The sequence below is a fragment of the Triticum aestivum genome, chromosome 2D (genome assembly GCF_018294505.1).
Source record: "Triticum aestivum cultivar Chinese Spring chromosome 2D, IWGSC CS RefSeq v2.1, whole genome shotgun sequence".
NCBI classification, from domain to species: Eukaryota; Viridiplantae; Streptophyta; class Magnoliopsida; order Poales; family Poaceae; genus Triticum; species Triticum aestivum.
In genome coordinates this window covers 153,137,531-153,144,629 of record NC_057799.1, presented here as the reverse complement: position 1 = coordinate 153,144,629, position 7,099 = coordinate 153,137,531, and the positions used below count along the sequence as shown (strand labels likewise).

Here is a 7,099-nt window from a genome sequence, read left to right as displayed (position 1 = left end):
TGTATTCCGCTAGCATACAGTTTTACATTCAACTAGTGTTTTTTTACTGTGTTGTCCTGTCGTATCCCTAGCTCTTACACCATACTCCCTCCGGCCGGATTACATGTTGCCGAAATGGATAAAAAAGGATGTATCTAAAACTGAAATATGCCTAGACCCATCCATTTTTTCCGGATGGAGGGAATACATGTCAATATGTCATGCTTTTCTATTCTTGAGTACCTATTCCATCTCTCTGCCGTAGCATGTTTTATAATTGAAGCACCATTCTTCTATACAAGGCATGCAAGGGGTAGACGACTATGTTAGAATCTGAAGGGTTACAAACCAGGACTTTGCAAAAGATCCAAACGCCAGGAGATAATAAACCAACTCCAGTTTTTATAGATACTGCTCCAGCACAGAGAAACCCAACTCCTACTGATAATAAGCAGATTCCAGTGGCCAAAGAACTAGTCCGCTCCAGTCCAGCAAAAATATGTCAACTCCATTCTAAGAAGCGTGTGCATATCCTTGCATCATGAAATTTTCTACATGTTTCTTACCCATCTCTCTTTTAGAAAATAAGCTTAACAGATAGAAGAATTTCTGCACTGGTATCGTCTGTGAGGAAAGATTTTTGCAGGAATTCTCTGTGCTCCAATGCAGATGTAAGTACCTGTTCTATGTCACTATATTTTTACATCAGCATGTATTTTGTTAATCGATGTGAATCCAACCTTTATCTGATCTAAATTTAGTTGTAGCAAAATGTATGATTAAAGGCCACAATGTTGATTTTTGTAAGGAAAACTACCTGGTAGTTTTGCATCCTGAGTTGCATGAGTGTACCATCTCATATTAGTGGGTTTGATTACTTTGGTTCTGCAGTGGGTTTTTAGTGTTTTTTTACTGTGTTGTCCTGTCGTATCCCTAGCTCTTACATCCTACTCCCTCCGTCCGGATTACATGTCGCAGAAATGGATAAAACTGGATATATCTAGAACTGAAATACGCCTAGACCCATCCATTTATTTCCGGATGGAGGAAATACATGTCAATATGTCATGCCTTTCTATTCTTCAGTACCTATTCCATCTCTGTTGTAGCATGTTTTATAATTGAAGCACCATTCTTCTATATAAGGCATGCAAGGGGAAGACGGCTATGTTACAATCTGCAGGGTTACAAACCAGGTCTTTGCAAAAGATCCAAACGCCATGAGATAATAAACCAACTCCATTTTTCATAGATACTGCTCCAGCACAGAGAAACCGAACTCCCACTGATAATAAGCAGATTCCAGTGGCCAAAGAACTAGTCCGCTCCAGTCCAGCAAAAGAATGTCAACTCCATTCTAAGAAGCGTGTGTGTATCCTCGCATCATGAAATTTTATAGCATTTTGATCATATTTTCTACATGTTTCTTACCCATCTCTCTTTTAGAAAATAAGGTTAAATGATAGAAGACTTCCTTCATTGGGATTGTATTCGAGGAAAATATCTTGCGGGAATTCTCTGTGCTCCAATGCTGATGTAAGTACCTGTTGTATATCACTATATTTTTACATCAGCATGTATTTTGTTAATCGGCGTGAATCCAACCTTTATCTGATCGAAAATTAGTTGTAGCAAAATGTTAAAGGCGCCAATGTTGATTTTTGTAAAGAAAACTGCCTGGTAGTTTTGCATACTGAGCTACATGAGTGTACTATCTCGTATCATGCACATTACTGAATTGTAGTGCTGCTCTGGTTGCCCATTCATTCATTGTGTCAATGTTGCTTTCGTATTACCTTACCTGGCTGATGATAGCTGTGCCATATTGTGTTAATTTGGTGTTAGCTAGTTGCCCAAACATTCGTTGTGCCAATGTTGCTTTCCTATATCAGACTTGGCCAATGATAGCAATGCTAGTGTCTTAATTTGGTGTAGGCTGCTGAAGGTAAGAAGACAAACTCTGAAAACAGCAAGGCAACCCCATTGTTTCTTTCCAATAAATCTAGGCCAGGTAATATGCCAATAACTCATGATTAATCTGTTTGGTTCCCCTCCTAATTTATGTTATGATGCAGTGGTCGAGACACTCTCCACTATCAATAATACAAGCCTGCCAAAATCGCCATCTGAATCTGTTCAGTATCCTTTGTCTCGAATGCAACAGAAAAAAAGTATGTTTGTGAACCAATTAATGGGTGAAAGAATGATGGAAATGGTGGAGGAATCAGAGGTGCAGAGTCATGCGACACAACAACTGATCAATGTTTTTAGAGACAGTGTAGCAAAGCAGCAAGAACTTGCCCACATGCTTATGGGTGTCATCCGTGCTGAGGTTGCAGATTGTGACGTTGTAGATCGTTAGGTTCTATTCATTTATTTGCACTGGCATCAATCTTTGATTGCCCAGTGGATGTAATTTCCTGTAATATGCTGGATGTGCAACGTTTTTTCCTGTATGCCATACCTTTGCTTGATCGGTTTTGGTCATGTGCATAATTGCTCGTCGTAATGGGCTCAAATTATCTAATTTGCCCTAAAGACATGTACGAACTTTAGTGGGCCCATTAAGTTAATGGGCCGTTACCAGGCCGAAAGTTAATGGTCGGCCCTCTTAACTCCTGAGTCGTTAACAAGCGGGCAACAGGTGGGCCCAATTGATTTCACGGGCCGTTAACAGGCCGTTATTAAGTTTGGGCTACCTATGGACCAACTATACTGTGGGCCTTTAGCAGGCCGAAAGAGACAGCGGGCTTGTATTGGACCATGAAGAGCATGGGCCGCTAAGAGGCTGAAAGTCAGGTCGTATTGTAAATGGCCCAACTGTGTTGTGGGCCTTTAGCAGGCCGAAAGAGAAACCGGGATGGTATTGGACCATGAAGGGCATGGGCCGTTAAAAGGCCAAAACTTAGGTCCGACTACAAATGGCCCAACTCATTTATGGTCCGTTAACAGGCTGAAAGGCACACAGGGCCGAGAATTGGCCCAACACTTAAATGGGTCGCTAAAAGACCAAAACTCAGGTCCAACTACAAATGGCCCAACAGATATATGTGCCGTCACCAGGTTGAAAGACACACCGGGCCGGAAATTGGCCCAACACTTAAATGGGTCGCTAAAAGGCCGAAACTCAGGTCCGACTACAAATGGCCCAACTGATTTATGGGCCGTCAACAGGCTGAAAGACACACCGGGCCGAAAATTAGCCCAACATTTAAATGGGTCGCTAAAAGGCCGAAAGATGTACATCGTGAAAGTTGGCCCATCCACTGAATGGGTCGTTAACAGGATGAAATCTCATCGGGCCGATATTGAGCCCAAATATATAGCGGGCTGTTAACGGGCTCGAACTGACGATGGGCTGCAATGGTGTCAAATCTTTAATGGGCCGTTGACGGGCCGAATTGGCACATCTCATATGGGCCGTGGGCTTAAATGGACCTGACACAAGTAGGCCTTATATGGGCCGGCCTGCTAATTTTTACTAGGCCGGCCTTTTTCACCAGAATGGGCCACTATTGGGCCGTGCCACGTGTCGACCTATCATAGGCGCCTCCTGTCCAATGAGTGGACGACATCTGTCCCAACGGTGAGGCAACACGTGTTTCCTCCGGCCAATGATGATTTTACACGTGGAAAATCCTCATTGGTCCGGGCTGTTAATGGGTTATCGGATCCAAAACCGGACCCCGATAGCTTAACGGCGTTCCGTTACGGTGGATGCCACGTGTCGGTCACCCTTGATGAAAGCACTTCTGTGACGCGCGATTTATTGTCATGGAAGTGGACACTTCCATGATGATAATTTTGGTAATGTCATGGAACACTTCTACGACAGCACAGGTATGACTATCTTCATTCCGTCATAAATTTGTCATGGATGTACATGCATGACAGAAAACGTGACCTACTGTGACAAGCACGTATCATCACGGAAGTGTATTTTTTTTGTAGTGAAAGTAAATTTCTTTTTCATTTCAGGATTGGGCATCCCTAATACCTTTGTCGTACTCTCGTGCAATGACAAGTGAATAAACACTCATCTTGAGAATAACACATCTAGCACGGAAAATAGTGGCCACCCCCTGCCGTGAAATGGAAATAAGGGTAGCAAACGGGTTACCTACTCTACTCCTAAGGGTCAAAGCAAGCCCTTTAATTCCATTCTTTATTCTTACATTAAAGAATGAATCAAATCTCCCCAAGCAGGATTCGAACCTACGACCAATCAGTTAACAGCCGATCGCTCTACCGAACTGAGCTATTGAGGACGAACTAATTGCTTAATAAGCTGAACACCCACATAATCTTGATTTGACACAGCAACACTTTCCAAAACAATAGGGATTAAAAAATAGGTGATCAGGACTCGGATCCTGGGTATCTGTCTGATGTGTGATAAGGCGGGGACAGGATTCGAACCTGCAGTCTTCAGGTCATGAGCCTGATGAGTTGACCAATTCCTCTACCCCGCTTCTTCCCCTGATCTTTCTTTCCCTCTTCAGTGAGTGACTCGAAAGAACTAATTAAATAGGGGTTTTCGATCTGCTTTCTATACTAAAATTCGAGAAATCATTTTTTGATTCAGGTTGATTCGGGCAGTTTAGTATTGAATTCTCCATCCTTTCGAGTACTAAAATGCAATAAATCTCGTCATTGCTAAATGTGTTTGTCACATGTGTAATGATGCTCACTTTGTGTTTGAATTATTATCTGTTGTGTGAGCATCGTTGAAATATTATGCCTAGCTAGGGGCATAAAACGATAGCGCTTGTTGGAGCGTGATAAAATACCAATTGTTTTTGCAGTAGATTAATATACAAATTACCCAGGCCGTCCTGATTTTTTAGAATTTTTGAAGTTCCAGAAGTATTCGAACAAATCAGATTGCTACACACTGTTCTGTTTTGACAGATTCTATTTTCTTTGCGTTGTGTGCTTACTTTGATGGCTCTATGGTTTTCTTTGATGAGTTTTTGCCATAGAAAAGTTGGTATACAGTATATATAATGCAAAAAATAAAATATGAATTGGTTTGATACAATACTTATATTATTGATTTATTTTTCTTACACTAACGGATCTCACGAAGATTTTGTTGAGTTTTGTGTGATTGAATTTTTCAAGTTTTGGGTTATCTTACGATGGATGAAGGAATAAGGAGTAAGAAGAGCCTAAGCTTGGGGATGCCCCGGTATCCCAAGCTATTATACAAAAACGAGCAAACAACTAAGCTTGGGGATGCCCCCAAGTGGCATCCCCTCTTTCTTCTAACGACCATCGCTATTTTACTCGAAGCTATATTTTTATTCGTCACATACTATGTGTTTTGCTTGGAGCGTCTTGTATGATATGAGTCTTTGCTTGTTTTATTTTGTGTTTTAAGTCTTGATTCCTTGCTGGACACACCTATTTGAGAGAACCAAATTTATGTCATGACTTGTTAGAATTTCTCTCTATGCTTCACTTAATTTTTTTATGAGCTATGGACTTGCTCTAGTGCTTCACTTATATCATTTTGAGCACGGTGTGCTTTAGTATTTTTGAAGAAATGCTCTCTTGATTCACTTAGATTTATTTGAGAGTTAGTAAAATTTTCAAAGAAATTTTCTCTTGCTTCACTTAAATTAAGTTGAGAGAAAGAAAAATAATTATGCTCATGATCTTCACTTATATTTGTTTGAGCTTATCAAAAGCATCATATGAAAATTAGTTCCAAAGTGATAGATATCCAAGAAGGATATAATAAAAACTTTCGTAAAGATCATTGGGCAAAATATACTTTATTCTTAGTAATAGTATTGAGATATGATGATGTGATATGTGAGTCATGTTGATGAGTAATTATGCTTTAGTAAGAATATTGGTGTTAAGGTTTGTGATTCCCTATGCAAGCACGAAAGTCAATAATTATGCAATGAAATTATATCCTACTTGTGGTGCATTATTTGGTGTTTATGCTTAATGCTCGCTTATGAGAATTATTCGTTTCTTGGTTGGTCGTTTCGCAATCTTTTGCTAGCCTTCATTTTGCACTAAGTATGATCTCTACTTGTGCATCCAAAAACCGTTAGACCAGTTTTGCCACATGAGTCCACTATATCTACCTATATGCGGTATTCTTTTGCCATTCTAAGCAAATTGGTATGTGCCATCTCTAATTTTCTAAATAAACTTATCTTTTTGTGTGTTCGTTCTGCTCGCGGAGCGGTGAGGGGTGGCTAATATTTTCCATGCTAGATGTGTTATTCTCACGATGAGTGTTTATTCACTTGTCATTGCATGAGAGTAAGGCAAAGGTATTAGGGATGCCCAGTCCCGAAATGAAAAAATGAATTTACTTTATGTTGGCAAATAATAAATTCCTTGGAAAGTGTTGGTATGGAGGGCAACCATGGATACGGCTAGCCATGGAAAGTGAAAGTATGGTTGAAAAAGGAATAAACTTTATTTTCTGTTAGGGAACCACCTATGATATATCTAGCATGGAAAGTGTTGGGAACTCTAAGTCATTTTCGTTGGTGGGAAGGATACACCTCCCAAAATGTTTTTATCTCTAAGTTTTTCGCTTTGAGCTCTGGCACCTCTACAAATCCCAACTTCCCTCTACGAAGGGCCTTTCTTTTAATTTATGCATTTTTATTTTTGAATTTGAGTCTCCATCTTCTCTTATAAAAGCACCAACTAAGAGGAAATATGATCGTACTTGAGTATTGGGTGTAGCTAATATGCGAGTGTGTGCCATGAATGGATCAATGGTTGACCATGATGGGCTAGGGATAACTTATTTTAGCGTTGATATTTTGAAAGACATGGTTGCTTGTTGATATTCTTGAGTATTTAAATTATCATGTCAAAACTAGACTATTGCTTTGAATCACATAAAAGTCCAAATGTCCATGCTATAAAGAAAAGATTATGATATAACATGTTAGGCAGCATTCCACATCAAAAATTCTGTTTTTATCACTTACGTACTCATGGACGAGTAGGAGTTAAGCTTGGGGATGCTGATACGTCTCCAACATATCTATAATTTTTTATTGTTCCATGCTGTTATATTATCAATCTTGGATGTTTTATAATCATTTTATAGTTAGTTTATATCATTTTTTGGTACTAA

General features: G+C 39.8%; 2 non-coding genes across 2 annotated transcripts; both read right to left on the bottom strand.

The window, feature by feature from the left end:
* Nucleotides 1–4,173: 4,173 nt before the first annotated feature.
* Nucleotides 4,174–4,247, bottom strand: TRNAN-GUU (transfer RNA asparagine (anticodon GUU)). The gene has a single exon. It is a non-coding gene; the product is annotated as a tRNA-Asn (tRNA).
* Nucleotides 4,248–4,377: 130 nt separating this feature from the next.
* Nucleotides 4,378–4,451, bottom strand: TRNAM-CAU (transfer RNA methionine (anticodon CAU)). The gene has a single exon. It is a non-coding gene; the product is annotated as a tRNA-Met (tRNA).
* Nucleotides 4,452–7,099: the final 2,648 nt, after the last annotated feature.